This window comes from Somniosus microcephalus, chromosome 25 (assembly GCF_052327205.1).
Source record: "Somniosus microcephalus isolate GS21.2 chromosome 25, FLI_Smic_1.0, whole genome shotgun sequence".
NCBI classification, from domain to species: Eukaryota; Metazoa; Chordata; class Chondrichthyes; order Squaliformes; family Somniosidae; genus Somniosus; species Somniosus microcephalus.
The window spans coordinates 52,366,521-52,381,930 of NC_141011.1; the positions used below are offsets into that span (position 1 = coordinate 52,366,521).

Sequence of the window (15,410 nt, forward strand, 5' to 3'; positions counted from 1 at the left end):
GTGACTGGGACAGTGGTCAGGAGCGGGAACCCTGGTTCAATTCTTTTCTTCAGTCCTTAACTCAGTGGTACTGAGGTCAACTGCAACACTCCACGTGTCTCCCAGGCTGATCTTTTGGGCTGTTTGGTCCATTTATTGCAAACTCTTTTTACAAATGTTAACCCAGCTATCTCTTTAAGCTGTGGCTCTGTGGGTAGCACTCTCTCGCCTTGGAGTCAGAAGGTTGTGGGTTCAAGTCCCACTCCAGGGACTTGAGCACATAAAGCTAGGCCGACACTCCCAGTGCAGTGCTGAGGGAGTGCTGCACTGTCGGAGGTGCCGTCTTTCGGATGAGACCATTAAACCGAGGCCCTGTCTGCTCTCTCGGGTGGATGTAAAAGATCCCATGGCACTATTACGAAGAAGAGCATGGGGAGTTATCCCCGGTGTCCTGCGGCCAATATTTATCCCTCAATCAACATCACTAAAAAACATGATCACATTGCTGTTTGTGGGAGCTTGCAGTCTGAAAACAGGCTGACGCGTTTCCTACATGACAACAGTGACCCCACTTCAAAAAGTACTTCATTGGCTGTAAAGTCCAGTGGTCGTGAAAGGCGCTATAGAAATGCAAGTCTTTCTTTCTTTTTAAGATATAAAAGCTTCGAAGCAACCAACAGAAGGTTACGCTGAAACCTTAGTAACGAGGAGAGGTTGGAGAAGTTGGGACTGTTCTCCTTGGAACAGAGAAGGTGAAGAGGTGACCCAACAGAGGGTTTCAAGATGATGAGAGGTTTTGATCGAGAGAAACTATTCCCTCCTTCTGTGCTGCAGGTTTCTAAGATTCTACATCAGCCTGCAGCTGGTATGGGACTGAAGGGATCATCCGATCGACAGCTCCCAGCCTGTTCCACCCTCTGTTTTGGGAAAAGCCGGGAAGACTAACTCCAAGTTAATGGCTCCATGGTGGCAGCTCTGCCCTTATGGAGGTACATTTCCGTCTTTGTTGCACAGGCATTAATCTGGCAGAGCGGATTCACTGTAGAACCCCACTGGTTTCACTCTGCCAGATTATCGTCAAGGCGGTGAAGATACAAATAAGAACATAAGAAACATAAGAAATGGGAGCAGGAGTAGGTCACACGGCCCCTCGAGCCCGCTCCGCCACACAGCCCCTTGCCTTGAGCCCGCTCCGCCACACGGCCCCTCGAGCCCGCTCCGCCACACGGCCCCTCGGGCCTGCTCCGCCACACAGCCCCTCGAGCCCGCTCCGCCACACGGCCCCTCAAGCCTGCTCCGCCATACGGCCCCTCGAGCCTGCTCCGCCATTCAATAAGATCATGGCTGATCGTCTACATCAACTCCACTTTCTCGCCCGATCCCCATATCCCTAGATTCCCTTAGTGCCCAAAAACCTATCGATCTCCGTCTTGAATATACTCAACGACGGAGCCTCCACAGCCCTCTGGGGTAGAGAATTCCAAAGATTCACAACCCTCTGAGTGAAGAAATTTCTCCTCATCTCGGTCCTAATTGGCCGACCTCTTATCCTGAGACTCTGCCCCCTCATTCTACCCCATATCTAGTCTAAGCGTCTGCTGTCTATTTTCTTACTTGCAAGCAAGGAACTAAATGACACAGAGGCTTTAACAAGGTGGCCCACTAGGAGCTGAGTTCAACCTCTCCGCTGCCGCTCTAGCATCACTTCCCGTTCCCAATCTATCGTGGCTGCCCAACGGTGAAGACATGATTTAATGAGTACATCATTTTGAAATGAAATACCTCAGAAACTATCAACAGAGATTAATATCAAAAACAGTCTGAGGTCTCTCCTTGCATTTTAATGTCACTTCAGTGGTGGCAGCTGGATCAGACGAGGGAGCTTTGAGGGTTAACAGTCCCCAAGGGGGCTATCAGTGCGAGAGACGGCAGTCACTCTGCTGGTGTTCCTGGCTAAAATTTGACAACTGGCCCCTAACCGAGTGGCATCCAACCCTTAATGAGATTACTGCCGATAAACAGACTGTGTCCCTTTTCTCAGCCATGCAAAGGCTTTGCTCGAATGTCACTAAAAATTAATCCAGTGACAAATACCGTTGAAAATTGGTTCTATATTTCTGAATAAAACCAAACTTTTAAGCTCTTCCCCATCCATGTGCATTTTATCTTTTGACCGTCTCACATGAGCACAGTTTGCCTCCAGGCCGATCGGAGGGACTGTCAACGGAGGCTTTTCTGTTGTCATTTTTAACAATCGATTATGTAGCACCTTGAACTTCAAGTCGTGATGAAGTACTGCTCTGCTTTAAACAGTTTTTTTTTTAAACAACCACAATTTGTATTTATATAGCGCCTTTAAGAAACGCCCCACAGGTTCCTCACGGGAGCGTAAATCAGACAAAAAATTTGACACCGAGCCAGAGAAGGATATTAAGGGTCGTGGAACCAAGGCGGGTAAATGGAGTTAAGGTACAGATCAAATTAATCTGATTAATTAAATGGCTGAACAGGCTCGAGGGGCTGAATGGCCAACTCCTGTTCCTATATAAGGAGATATTAAGACAGGTGACCAAAAGCTTAGTCAAAGAGGTAGGTTTTAAGGAGCGTCTTAAAAGGAGGAGAGGTTTAGGGCGACTGGAAATGGTGCATGTTTGAGTGGAGTTGGTACCGTACCGACAGTGATCTGGGAGTGCGCCAGACCACAGCAGAATCTCACCCAGTTTCGAGGCATAAAAATGAAAATAAAACAAGCCGGCTGTGACCCGGGATCCAGCCCATCCTGAACTTGGCTTTTAATGAACTTGACTTTTAATGAACTTGAAAGTCAAGAAGAAAAATAATAATTTTGCTGGGGCTTTTAATTGCTTCGGTTTCTTGCGACCATCACTCCCACATGTCACACAGATGCTACATTTTTGTTGTTGCTAAATGCAGTACAAGGGAAAGGATGAGCCCCCATCACTTCTCCACTCCGCTGCCTGCCCTGGCATCAGGCCAATCTCCAACACACTTCAAATCCGAGGGGCTGCAGTGGAGAGCCAGAAATTGTCTCGTTTTGGAAATGCAAATGGGCCCCAGTCTTTCAGGTTAAAAGCTTGAACCACCTCAACAGGTACAGTTCTTCACCAGGAAACTTTGATGTGAAGATTGTGCAGTTTGAAAGCAAAATACTGCAGATGTTGGAAATCCGAAATAACAACAGAAAATGCTGGAAAAACTCAGCAGGTCAGGCAACATCCGTGGAGAGAAATTTGAGTTGACGTTTCGGGTTGGACCCTTCTTTTGAAGAAGGGTCCAACCCGAAACGTCAACTCAAATTTCTCTCCACGGATGTTGCCTGACCTGCTGAGTTTTTCCAGCATTTTCTGTTGTTATTGTGCAGTTTGAAGTTGCCCCGATTTGGAACATTTCTCTCTGTGCCCACCAGCATCGCCGCCGGCTATGATTCTCTAACGTGCCCGCGTCCACACTACACGCTTCAGTGTATGTGGGCTAATCATCAGCGAGCAAATATTTACAGTAAAAACAAGAGCTTGGGGAAAATATCGACACACGTAAAGGCGGGGCCCAGTGCTGGGCACTAATATCGTCCTGCGACTGGCTTTGCAATCTTCAATTTCAAATTTGCTTAATGAATGTTGATCTGGTTTAAGAGATTCCCCCACCCTTTCTTCCAGTCCCCTTGCCCCGCGGCCCCCCCTTGCCCCCCCCCCACCGGGTACCACGCACCAGCATGATCCGAGACAGCAGGCAGGTGGGCTGGTGCCAGGCCTCTGCCAAAGATGCTGGTGGCCAGGGAATGTACAAAAGGGGGCCTCGGGTGACTTTCTCCTTAACCACTTTTGGGGAAGCAATGTGCCTCTGTTCTGAGGGTGTCTTCCCCCACCTGGGACACCATGCTGAGCGATCGGGATCTGCAGGCACCAGCTTGCCTTTTGCCACATGGTGCCAAAAGGCCATTTATGAATGTTCCCTTCTCATATTAAATTTATAATTAATTCCTACTATTCATAATAGTCTGGAAGAAATAGGCAGTATGTCGAGAAATGGACAATAGGGGGTAATTTCTTCTCCAGCACCTCCCAAACCCGCGACCTCTTCCACCTAGAAGGACAAGGGCAGCAGGCGCACGGGAACACCACCACCTCCAAGTTCCCCTCCAAGTCACACACCATCTTCACTTGGAAATATATCGCTGTTCCTTCATCGTCGCTGGGTCAAAATCCTGGAACTCCCTCCCTAACAGCACTGTGGGAGCACCTTCACTGCACGGACTGCTGCGGTTCAAGAAGGCGGCTCACCACCACCTTCTCGAGGGCGATTAGGGGATGGGCAATAAATGCTGGCCTTGCCAGCGACGCCCACATCCCAGGAACGAATAACAAAGAAACATTTCACCTTCACCAACTGGGCAGTAATCTGGTGGCGTGCATCACTAACCCACCTCACCCCCTTGTGTACAACACACCCGGTGTTACATCCTGTTGACACCGGGCGAGTTCTACAACAGACGGACGATCAGCTCCGTCAGATTACCACCCAGGTGGCCAAGGTGACAATGACCCCTCGCCTGCCTGGGAGTTCTATTTCTCCGCTTTAACTGGAGGTACCTAATATCAGGGAAGATGTTGTATCAACAAAATATAATTGTAGCTGAGAATGTGATCTACGTGCCAAACACTCCTTTCTCCAATTAAGAATATTAATTTTTAATAACCTTCGTCACATTGTTGATGCAACAAAACTGAGCAGGAAATAAACGATAATAAATTAGAAGCCATCTCGCCTTCACAGGCTGCAGATAATGAGGAGGGAAAGTGATCTCCCGCTGGCAAAGTCTTTGCACTTCAAAGTTTTTCTCCAAGAATCGGAAAATTGATCCTATCCGGCACTTATCTGGGTAAAATGGAGCTGAACGCAGTTTTATATAATCTCATTTTTAAAAATATTCTTTCGGTGCCAAGACACAAAGAGAGGTTTGTACAGGTCAGCATAAATTCAATTACGTGTTTTACAAAAAAAACTAAAAGCACTGCACCTTGACACGGAGCTCTGCCACATCACCCTGAAATCCCGTTTAATCTTCATTTCAAGAATTTCCAATTTTAGCCCAGTGTTTGTTGGAGCAGTTTTATGGTCTGATTCATAGTGCAATGTGTGATGCATTCCAACAGATCAGGTAGCAGGCCCACAGAGGTGCCAACTCTAATCTAATTGAATTTTTTGAAATTTATATATATATTTATATATATATATTGGCGATTTGATGTTTGTGCTTACGGAGGTGAGTGGTGCCAGTGCTGGGGAGCGCAACTCATTCCCCGCCTCCGTCAACCAGCAGTAGAAATTGGACCTTTTTATGGGCGTAAAACGAGCGCAAAGAGGGTCAATTTTGGGGCCAAACGTCCGGTGCCCCAAGGACGTCTCAAAGACATTCAGCCCGATATTGAGTCGGGGAGCAGCCGCCTAAAGCAGGTGTTCTGCCTCTTGCAATATGCTAATGAGAGGCCTAACACCAGTTTTCGGGCCCCCTCTGGGCCACGGGGCTGCCCCAAGCAGAGCAGACCTCTGGCGCATTACCCACTGAACCAGCGTGGACGATCCCATTTCCCCCACACCAAATCTCCTTCTTGCTACTCTGAATGAGATTGCGTGACTCTTGACTCTTCCAACCAGCAGAGAGAGAGAGAGAGAGAGAGAGAGGAGAGCCTCATCCCATCAGTCTCGCTGGATTCTAACCCAAGTCCCAGGTGTGAAAGGGCAAACTACGAGCCCACTCCACCATCCCGTCCCCTTGCAGCACTCTTCTCAAATGCACAGGTGAAGATTTTTTATTAATTTTTTTTATTTATTCGCCCCTCAGTTCTTTGATTCAGTCAATGCTCTACTTGATCACAGTTTTATTCAAACATCTATACAACCCCAGAAGTAACCACGGCTCAATCTCAATTGCTTTTGAGCTGCCACCTGAATTTAATAGTCACTTTTTTCGCAGACCTGCAAGCCTCTCAGTACGAGTCAATGGAGCCACGTCCTGAAATCAGCAGACTGACTGTATTTACAGCTCGACCTCCAACACTTCCTGCAACTCGAGCCAGCTCCACTCTGACATGTATTAGTACACTGATGTGATTGAATCAGGGCAAGACCTTTTCAAACTGTTGATGGAGGAGAACTTGTTACAACTTGATCAGAGACAATAATCATTATTGACTAGAATACACGAAGATGATTTTGGCCAGTGCTGCCAGGCTCCTGAAGACTATCACTGCCAGCCACCCACCCAGATTAAGCAGTCAATTCAGTTCAGATTCTTAGACGGTTTTTTTTTTCTTGGCCAGTTTTCTGACTCCTTGTTCAGGTGCTGGTATCCCACCTCAGTCAACATTATTCACGGGCAAGCCTGGACAGCGAGTGCTGCCCGGCTATTTGACTATAGTGGGCATTGCAGAAAAACCCACTCCTGTTCTCACCAGGCATCCAAACGCACTTCCAGCAGGGGCTGCTGGATAGCGATCGGAAGCAAGAACCCTGGTCGATGTCCTCTCCCTAACCGAGGGCTGCTAAAAATCCATTGAAGTATCCCTCATGCATCTGACTGAAATCAGCTAACTTAGCCCAGACTGAACGTGGAACCTTTTTTGGTCTCTTTCGCTCACTCTTCTTGGCTGACACTTCCAAAGCAAGGTTTTGGCGTGTCGGTTTACCAAAGTGGATGAATTAACCACTGGGAGGAAGGAAAAAAAACACTCACCCGTTTGTGAATCCCCGATGCCGGCAGTCATACAACTGGTGAAAATCCTCCTGGAGGGCAGAGGTCAGATGGACCTCTTCGGAGCTGAGATGGCGTCCAGACGACAAGCCTGACATTGGAAGCTTGGAACCAAGTCAACCCTCCGAGGCAATCGGACACCTAAACCAGGCAGCTCCGCTTGGCTGGAGATAACCCAAGCCAGCCAATGTCCCGACTGGTAGGTGGTCCCGGCTGGACGAGCAGCGGGATCCTTACCGTTGCTCTGTACTAGAGCATAGCTTGGTTTAATTTGGTTAAACTCCAGCAGTATCCCAGCACACTTGGCGGGGGCCGGGAGTGGGGGTGGGGGGGTTCCTAAGCCTTGGCTCTGCCAACCTGCATTTAAACTCTCTGGCCTAGGGTAAATGGGTTTGTCCTTAAGGACAGTGTGCACTCCATGCTGGGCAGAAAGAAATCCGAAAAGTAAATGCAAATTTCCAAGTAGTTTAATGTGGAGACTCTTCGATATGGCGATAGGTTTCCACCATTATCAGACATTTATCTGACCAAGAAAATTGATATTGTCACATACTTCTTGCACATATTAGGATGATTTATTTTGCTATTAAGATTATTGCAGGAAATACTGCTTCTTTGAAGACAGCACTGCAGCAGACTGAATGAATCACTAACATTCCTGAAAGCCTCTCTCTGCCCACAGCAGCCTTACATTATCCTGAGTGAATCCCTCTCTCTACAGCAGTCCTGATATTCTGGAGTTGTTCCCTCTGTCAATAGCAGCCCTAATATGTTCAAGCAGCTGCCTTTGATATATCGGAGTTGCTCCCTTCCTGTAATACAACAGCAGCTACACTTCAATAGTACTTTATTGGCTGTAAAGCGCTTTGTGATGTGAGAGGCGCTATGCAAATGCAAGTCTTTCTTTCTGGGTGGTGAGTTTTCCCCAGTATAACCAGCGTTCAATGGCGAACATGTTCCTCCTGACTATCCCAGGACCTGTGTGTAGACACCCGGTGACATAAGAAAACTACTAGGCACTTGGTCTAAGCGTTAAACAAAGCTTTAATCAACTGTTTTACAACATGGAGGTCTAGTTGTGTCCTTCACTAGTTCCTGTTAAGAATGGCCTGCGCAAGCTGGGCCCGTGCCCGAGTATTTATACTCTCCCTGGACAGCGCCGCCGACAGGCCGCTCAGTATTATTTCATAAGTCTTTCTTTCATGAATGACTGATTCACGTCACCCAGTTGCCAGTTTTAGCCGTGCAGAACCGGAAGGAAAAACAGGGAGAAATCCCGCCCTGCTGGAATTTTATCCACTTTGTTCCCACTTTGGTCCAAGTACCTGGCATTGTCCAGCATAGGGCAGACACATCCAATGACGGTAATAAGAACATAAGAAACAGGAGCAGGAATAGGCCACTTGGCCCCTCGAGCCTGCTCCGCCATTCAATAAGATCATGGCTGATCTTGGGCTCCAAGCTACTTTCCCTGCCCGCTCCCCATAACCCTTCACTCCCTTATCTTGCAAAAATCTATCTGTCAATCTGTAATGGTCGGCTTTGGCCTGAAACCTGGCTCCGTCTCCTTGCAGACACGTTACAATGCTGAGCTGTGGAGACGGTGCCTTGGAGTGCTATAGATGGCAACTGCCCTCGCTACATCCACCTCCGCTTCAGTGGCCATCCAACAGCAGGCTGGTTGCTGGGTGGCTCCGTCACTTGTCTGCCAACTTATGCTTGGCCTTCCTTTCCCTTCAGTTTTGAGTGTTTCTTCTTAACCCCTTGCCGCTTCTGCCTTGGCAAAAAAAGTCTGATAAGGGGTTGAAATGCCTTTCGAGGCGCTCCAAAGTCTTCTCGAATTTTTGTCAGCCTATTGCGACACTTCCCCTTTATTTGTCCCCATTCCTTTTATTTCCCTTGCCCCCAATGCTCCACTCACAGCTGTACTGTAGTTTGCCCCCGACACCCACCTGAAGCTGCGCTCGTGAATTAACCATGGACAACTGGCTGCAATCAGCACACAGTTGTTTGAGGCTGTCTAAAAACCCAGTCATTCCTGTCTAAACTACACCAAAGATGCAAAACCCAGCCTCTAATTCTCAGCACGAGCACCATCCTCCCAAGATGATACTATTGCCACATTAAGGCTGTAAATTGCAGGTTACATTTACCTGTCATTTACAGGCCTACAGTTAAAACTCTACAACAATAGATCGACACTGTCATCACTCAACAAACTGTCGAGACATAGTTTTCTTTTACAAGCTATTTACATTTAACTGAGAAAATTTATTCACGATTAGCCCCCAGTTTGAACAGCCACGATTACTGGTTGGCTGATTTGGGCTATTTGAGACCGACCTGTTTAAGTGCTGAATAGCTCGTTAGAAAATGGATCTGACCCTTCTTTTTCTTTAAATTTAGAATTAAAATTGAAACCTTTAGCAAACAGTCAGCAAACCCACACATAACACGATGCCAGTCGGGGATAAACGACAAACAGATCGGTGTGATTTGGTTACCTGCTCACCGCTGACTTCTGAAATGAGCCGAGTTCTTGTTTAATTTCATTCGACATGGGCTGGGGAAGGCTGTGAGGCGAGCGTTCCACTGCAATCAGATCATACACTGTGGGCTGGAGAGAGAGAAAAAGGCACTTTCAACTCAACTGCAGAGATAGAGGAACGCAGTCAAACCCGGAGACAAAGTTTTCTCCGACCAAAGCCCCATCTTATTCAGACTTCTCTTGGACGGAGAATTTGGTACAGAATGATTGCGGGGTCATAAGTCCATCCGAAATCATTTGTGCTTTTATTAAATGTCGTAGCAGTGACAGATTTGGCAATAGACATGTTTGATGTCCAGATGCAAATCATTCCATTGCACCGATCAGGTGGTAAAGAGAGTTGCTAGGACTGGAGGACTTCAGCTCTGAGGAACGATTGGATAGGCTGGGGTTATTTTCTTTGGAACAGAGGAGGCAGAGAACATAAGAAATAAGAGCAGGAGTCCGCTATACGGCCCCTCGAGCCTGCGCCGCCATTCAACAAGATCATGGCTGATCATCGACCTCAACTCCACTTTCCCGCTCGATCCCCATATCCCTTGATTCCTCTAGAGTCCAAAAGTCTATTGATCTCAGCCTTGAATATACTCAAAGACTCAGCATTCACAGCCCTCTGGGGTAGAGAATTCCAAAGATTCACAACCCTCTGAGTGAAGAAATTCCTCCTCATCTCAGTCTTAAATGGCTGACCCCTTATCCTGAGACTGTGACCCCGTGTTCGAGACTCTCCAGCCAGGGGAAACAACCACTCGGCGTCTACCCTGTCAATCCCCCTCAGAATCTTGTATGTTTCAGTGAGATCACCTCTCATTATTCTAAACTCCAGAGAGTATCGGCCCATTCTACACAATCTCTCATCATAGGACAACCCCCTCATCCCAGGAATCAATCTTGGGCACCTTTGTTGCAGGGGAGACTTGATTGAAGTGTATAAAATTATGAGGGGCCTAGATAGAGAGGATAGGAAGGACCTATTTCCCTTAGCAGAGTGGTCAATAACCAGGGGGCATAGATTTAAAGTAATGGGTAGAAGGATTAGAGGGGAGTTGAGGAGAACGTTTTCACCCAGAGGGTGGTGGGGGTCTGGAACTCACTGCCTGAAAGGGTGGTAGAGGCAGAAACCCTCATCGCATTTAAAAAGTACTTGGATGTGCACTTGAAGTGCCGCAACCTACAGGGCTACGGACCAAGAGCTGGAAAGTGGGATTAGGCTGGAGAGCTCTTTTTCAGCCGGCACAGACATGATGGGCCGAATGGACTTCTTTCATTTTCCCCCTCTGCTTTAGGCTGTCTCCCCCCAAAAGCCAAGGACATAATTTGCTCTCCGGTTCCAACCTCACGTTGGTGAGAGCGCTGCATGGAAGTGGTTCAGGGTGATAGACCCTCCCACCTCTGGGAAAGTGCCTGGCTTATACCATCTGCCCTCTCGGGTGACGGGAAAAAGATCCCCTGGCACTATTTCGAAGAAAAGCAAGGGGAGTTCTCCTCGGTGACCTGGCCAATATTTATCCCACAACCAACATCACGAAAACAGATTAGCTGGTCATTTATCTCATTGCTGTTTGTGAGATCTTCCTTTGCACAAACTGGCTGCCGTGGTTTCCTACCTTACAGCACACAGTACTTCAAAAAGTATTTAATTGGCTGTAAAGTGCTTTGGAACATCCTGATATATAAATGCAAGTCTGTTGCGATACCGCGGCAAACGTGGGAGTCGAGACCAGAGCTATTGAAAACACAACTGCTTTATTCTAACCACATGGCAAACAGGAACTAGAAAAGCCCGCGCATCCACTTAAATACTTCCCAGACAGGAAGTGCTCCCGGCAGCCTGTCCCTGCGGGAAACAAGTTGCTGGAGGAAAAGGGCCCCCGGCTGGGGGCTTCTGCTTAGACTGTCCATGCCGCCGTGAGCGGATTATGTCCAGTGGTGGCGTGTCGCCACAAGTCTTTCTTTCTTATGACATGCATCTTCCCCAGGCACCATGGTCAAAATTGACATTTCAACACAGAAATCTGAGCACAGAGGAAGGCCATTCTGGCTCATCATGCCTGTACCACGAGAAACCTGCTCCACATCAGGGCCATCCACTCGAGTCCCAGTGTCCTCTGGAGCCTTTAATATTTTCCTTCAAGTGTTTATCCAACTCCCTTTTAAACATTGTGATTGAATTGGCTTCGATGGCCACTTGTGGTAATGTATTCCATATTCTAATAACCCTTTGCATGAAAAATTCCTTCGAACCTCCCTCTTTTCGCTTCTAGTGCTAATGCTAAGTTTATGCCCCCTTGTTTCCATTTCACTGACCAGTGAAAATAATCTGTCCCTCTTTCGAACCCTTACCTAATTTTGAACACTTCTGATTAGCTCTCCCATTAGCCCGCTCCGCTCCACTGAATGCAGCCCTAGTGTGTCAAGTCTCTACCCATAACTATATCCTCGTGGTATCATCCTAACATGTGGGAGGTAGCAGCGCAAACACATGTCCTCCCACTCAATGACAGACCATGTTAAAGCAGCAGTGGATGGCCCTGGACTATCAGACAAATTCTGCCCCTCCCCAGTTAGAGGAAGGATTACTGCCTTTTAAAATGCTGAGGAGCGACAAAGGTTACATCATTCACACTTTCATACAAAACGATATTCTGTAAAAGCATTAGGGAAGATTTCCTTGTACGTGGCAAAAGCATAAATATATTCCTTTCAAATGGGTTTATAATTACACTACGGTATGGCATACAGAGGAAATGTTCCCCCATTGTCCCACATTTTTCAGAATATCAGGACATCAAAGACCAGAGCACAAAAAAAGTAACATACTGACTACAGGGAGGAAAAAACATGCAAACGTTGTGCAAAAAATGTCTCTATGCGAGTCTCTTCAGTGCATTAAAGGGGCGGTGTGGTTTTTAATCATTTCCAGAAACAAGCTGTGTGACAATAACACAAAACAGCATGCCCCTTTAAATAAGAACCAGGAGAAAGTTTCCCAACTTTACGGTGGACCACTGCCTTTCTCAAGTATATTCAGGAAAAACCACGGCCACACGAAAAAAAGAATAATGGAGGCCTGAGAGCAAACTCCTTCAAAATGTCCCCATCCCAGACTGGGAGAGCAGTCAAGTGAGAGCAGCATTGAATCACACTGCCGCTCCGCACCCCACCAGTGGCTGGCTGCAAGGAGCGAGGGGGACAGTGGTGGTCCTTTCTTCCTGCTCAGAGACCACCGACCCCAACCATCAACCAAAAGAGGGGGGGGGGGGCAGCCTGAGGGAATTTTAAACTGGGCCTGTAGAACACAGCCAAATCATTCCCTTGGTTCTTCCAGCAGCCCTAATCAAGTAGTAATTCAGGAGCTGGAGGAAGCACCGAGTGGAGGCTCCAACCGTTGTCTAGATGACAATTAACATAAAACACTGACTTGAGAAGAAAATTTGCAAAACCAATATTTTTCCAGCCTATTCAATAGGGATTCCTTGCAAAAAAGAAATCTGACTCGTTACAGGACAGTTAGGCAGGCTGGTGCCTTAGGATAATAAGGGAAAGGTTTAAAAATCACAGATCTTGATCAGCTATTTATACGACAGTATTATGCACCAGAATCTTTTTTCTTTTCTATCATTTTTATATATTAGGAAAAACAAAATCTGCTCCTTTCTCTTGTGTTACAATTGTTTTTGTTGCTAAACTATGGAAGGGGTTGAGCTGACATTCTCAATGACTTGTTATAAACCGTGGCGTCAGGTATTTACAGCAGATTGACCTCCAGTCCCCAGAAATGTTACAGATCGCTGCTTAATGCTTAAAACCATTTAAATAAAAAAATTATTCGGGGAATTTAAAAAAAAAAAAAGTGTTGCTTGCAGTGCTAAAAAGAATTAAATGGCTCTCAAATCCCTTTGCTCCCTTGGGCTCTGGGACCCTATTTTTTTGGTGTGATCCAGAATTAGCGGATTTCTATTAGAATGATAGAAAGTTAGCTAATTTTTTTTTTTTTTTTTTTATAAAAGAGGGCGGGCGAAAGAGAATGAGGGAAAGAGGCTTATCTGCGCTAATATCACTGTAAGGTACAAGCTGTCTGGAGTCCTGTCAGATGCGTTTTACAGAGAGCTTAGGAAAAAAAAACGCCACACACGAGGCTGTCAGGCAAATTAGATCTGAAGGCTGACAATTTCTGACCATATTTCCTTGATTATTTCTAACAAATGCGCACTAGCCGCTGTAAGGAGATTAAAGTGACACGAGTGTCCCAAGTGGGAGGGCACAGAATTCAGGTCACCCCTCCTCCTCCTCCACCTCCAGTCATTCCCCCCCCCCTTCCCAAAGTCTGACATCCATATCGCTATCCAATCCAATAAAAAAATCCACCCCCCCCCTCCCTCCCTCTCCTCTCCTTCCTTTGGCTTTAATTAATTTTACAGCGAGCTCGCTTAATTACTTTCAATCAAAATCCGCTCTCCATCACAAAATTAGAATGGTTCAACTCCATTAGTCTAAATTCTTCATTTACATATACAAAGACTGTCAGTTTCCCACTTGCAAGAGATGAGATGGCTTATTTCTTTTTCCCAGCTAGATTTTTTTTTCTCTCCCTGAGATTACCAGGACGTCTTTTTTTTTTACCCTGTGTGTGTTCTTTGTAATAACCCCATGGACAGAGTGACTGAAATGAATTTAGCCCTGATTTAATTTTGCTTGTTAAAAAAAAGTGATGTCAGCACCACAGATGAAGCAACAGCAGTAAATCCAGCACAGCCACCTCAGATAAGTTTAGCAGATAATCTGCAAAAGGCATTTGTTACATCACCCGCGCCCCCCCCTGCAAAAGCATTTATTATATTACTCCCCACTTTACAAAAAAACCCATTGATAATATTCCCCCTCCACTGGCCACAACTGTTGAAACCCACCAGTGTTATTTCGCTGGGGGGGGGGGGGGGGGGGGGGTGGGGGAAAGAGACACAGGACTTGGCTTAAACTTATTAGAATGGATTTATTTAAAGGGACACCCACCGTATTTAAATCATTTGTTGCGCTTGCGTGGCTTGACGGTCACTGTCACCGCTTTCCTTATAAGGGAGGCGGCCCCCATCACACGTTTTTTTTACACTGTCTGTACAGTGTCACCTTAGAAATTGTAACAGATATGTATGTATGGGGCCAGTGGTAACCTTTTCACAGCCGAATTTCCTCCCCAGTTTCCTTTGCAGGATATTCACAATACCAACCTTGCGTTCCTCTATCAACTTGAATATAGAAGAGACGCCCAAAGCGTGCGAGGAAAGAGACAGGTGACTATTTAGGCAGTGTCTTAATAGCCGGGCTCCTGCACCCTTCTACTGATGTGACCACAGATCCATAGCAAGTTTGTGCTTCTGTGGATGATGTGTGGCAATCTTAATGTGGTCATTTGATGGCAGAAGAAGAGTGCAGCCTGTTGAATAACCTTCTCTACCCTTTGTATTTAATGAGGCATATTGTACACAGATCACCCGTTACTGTTACAGCAGACATTAACTCTGCGGCAGCCCGCCAGCAGCCATTGTGAAATCCCATAGTTTTCTTCTGCATCCCTTTTAACACAGGATTACACAGGATATACGGCACAGAAAACAGGCCATTCGGCCCAACCAGTCCACGCCGGCGTTTATGCTCCACTCGAGCCTCCTCCCGTCTTTCCTCATCTAAATCTATCAGCATCACCCTCTATTCCCTTCTCCCTCATATGCTTGTCCAGCCTCCCCTTAAATGCATCTATACTATTCGCTTCAACCACTCCCTGTGGTAGCGAGTTCCACATTCTCGCCACTCTCTGGGAAAAGAAGTTTCTTCTGAATTCCCTATTGGATTTCTTGGTGACGTTCTTATATTGATTGCCTCTAGTTATGCTCCTGCCCACAAGTGGAAACACTCTCTCTCTATCCACTCTATCAAAACCTTTCATAATTTTAAAGACTGTAGAGAATATCATTCTGGTACCAGGCTCTGGTTGGGTATCCCACCTCTGAGCCAGATGGTGAAGGGATCAAACCCTACTCCAGACAGCCCTGGCGAGAGGGGACTAGATAAAGGGTCGTTAAATACGGGGTTGATATCCAACGGAATACTCGT

General features: G+C 46.7%; 1 protein-coding gene across 10 annotated transcripts in view; it reads right to left on the minus strand.

Annotated features, from left to right (window-relative positions):
* casz1 (castor zinc finger 1) overlaps positions 1 to 15,410 on the minus strand; it is a 400,652-nt gene that overhangs the window by 175,177 nt on the left and 210,065 nt on the right. For all 10 annotated transcript variants that reach the window (XM_085967449.1, XM_085967451.1, XM_085967446.1 and 7 more), the window contains one exon: positions 9,256 to 9,368. The gene's annotated coding sequence lies outside the window, so the exon portion shown is untranslated. The remainder of the gene's footprint in view (positions 1 to 9,255; positions 9,369 to 15,410) is intronic.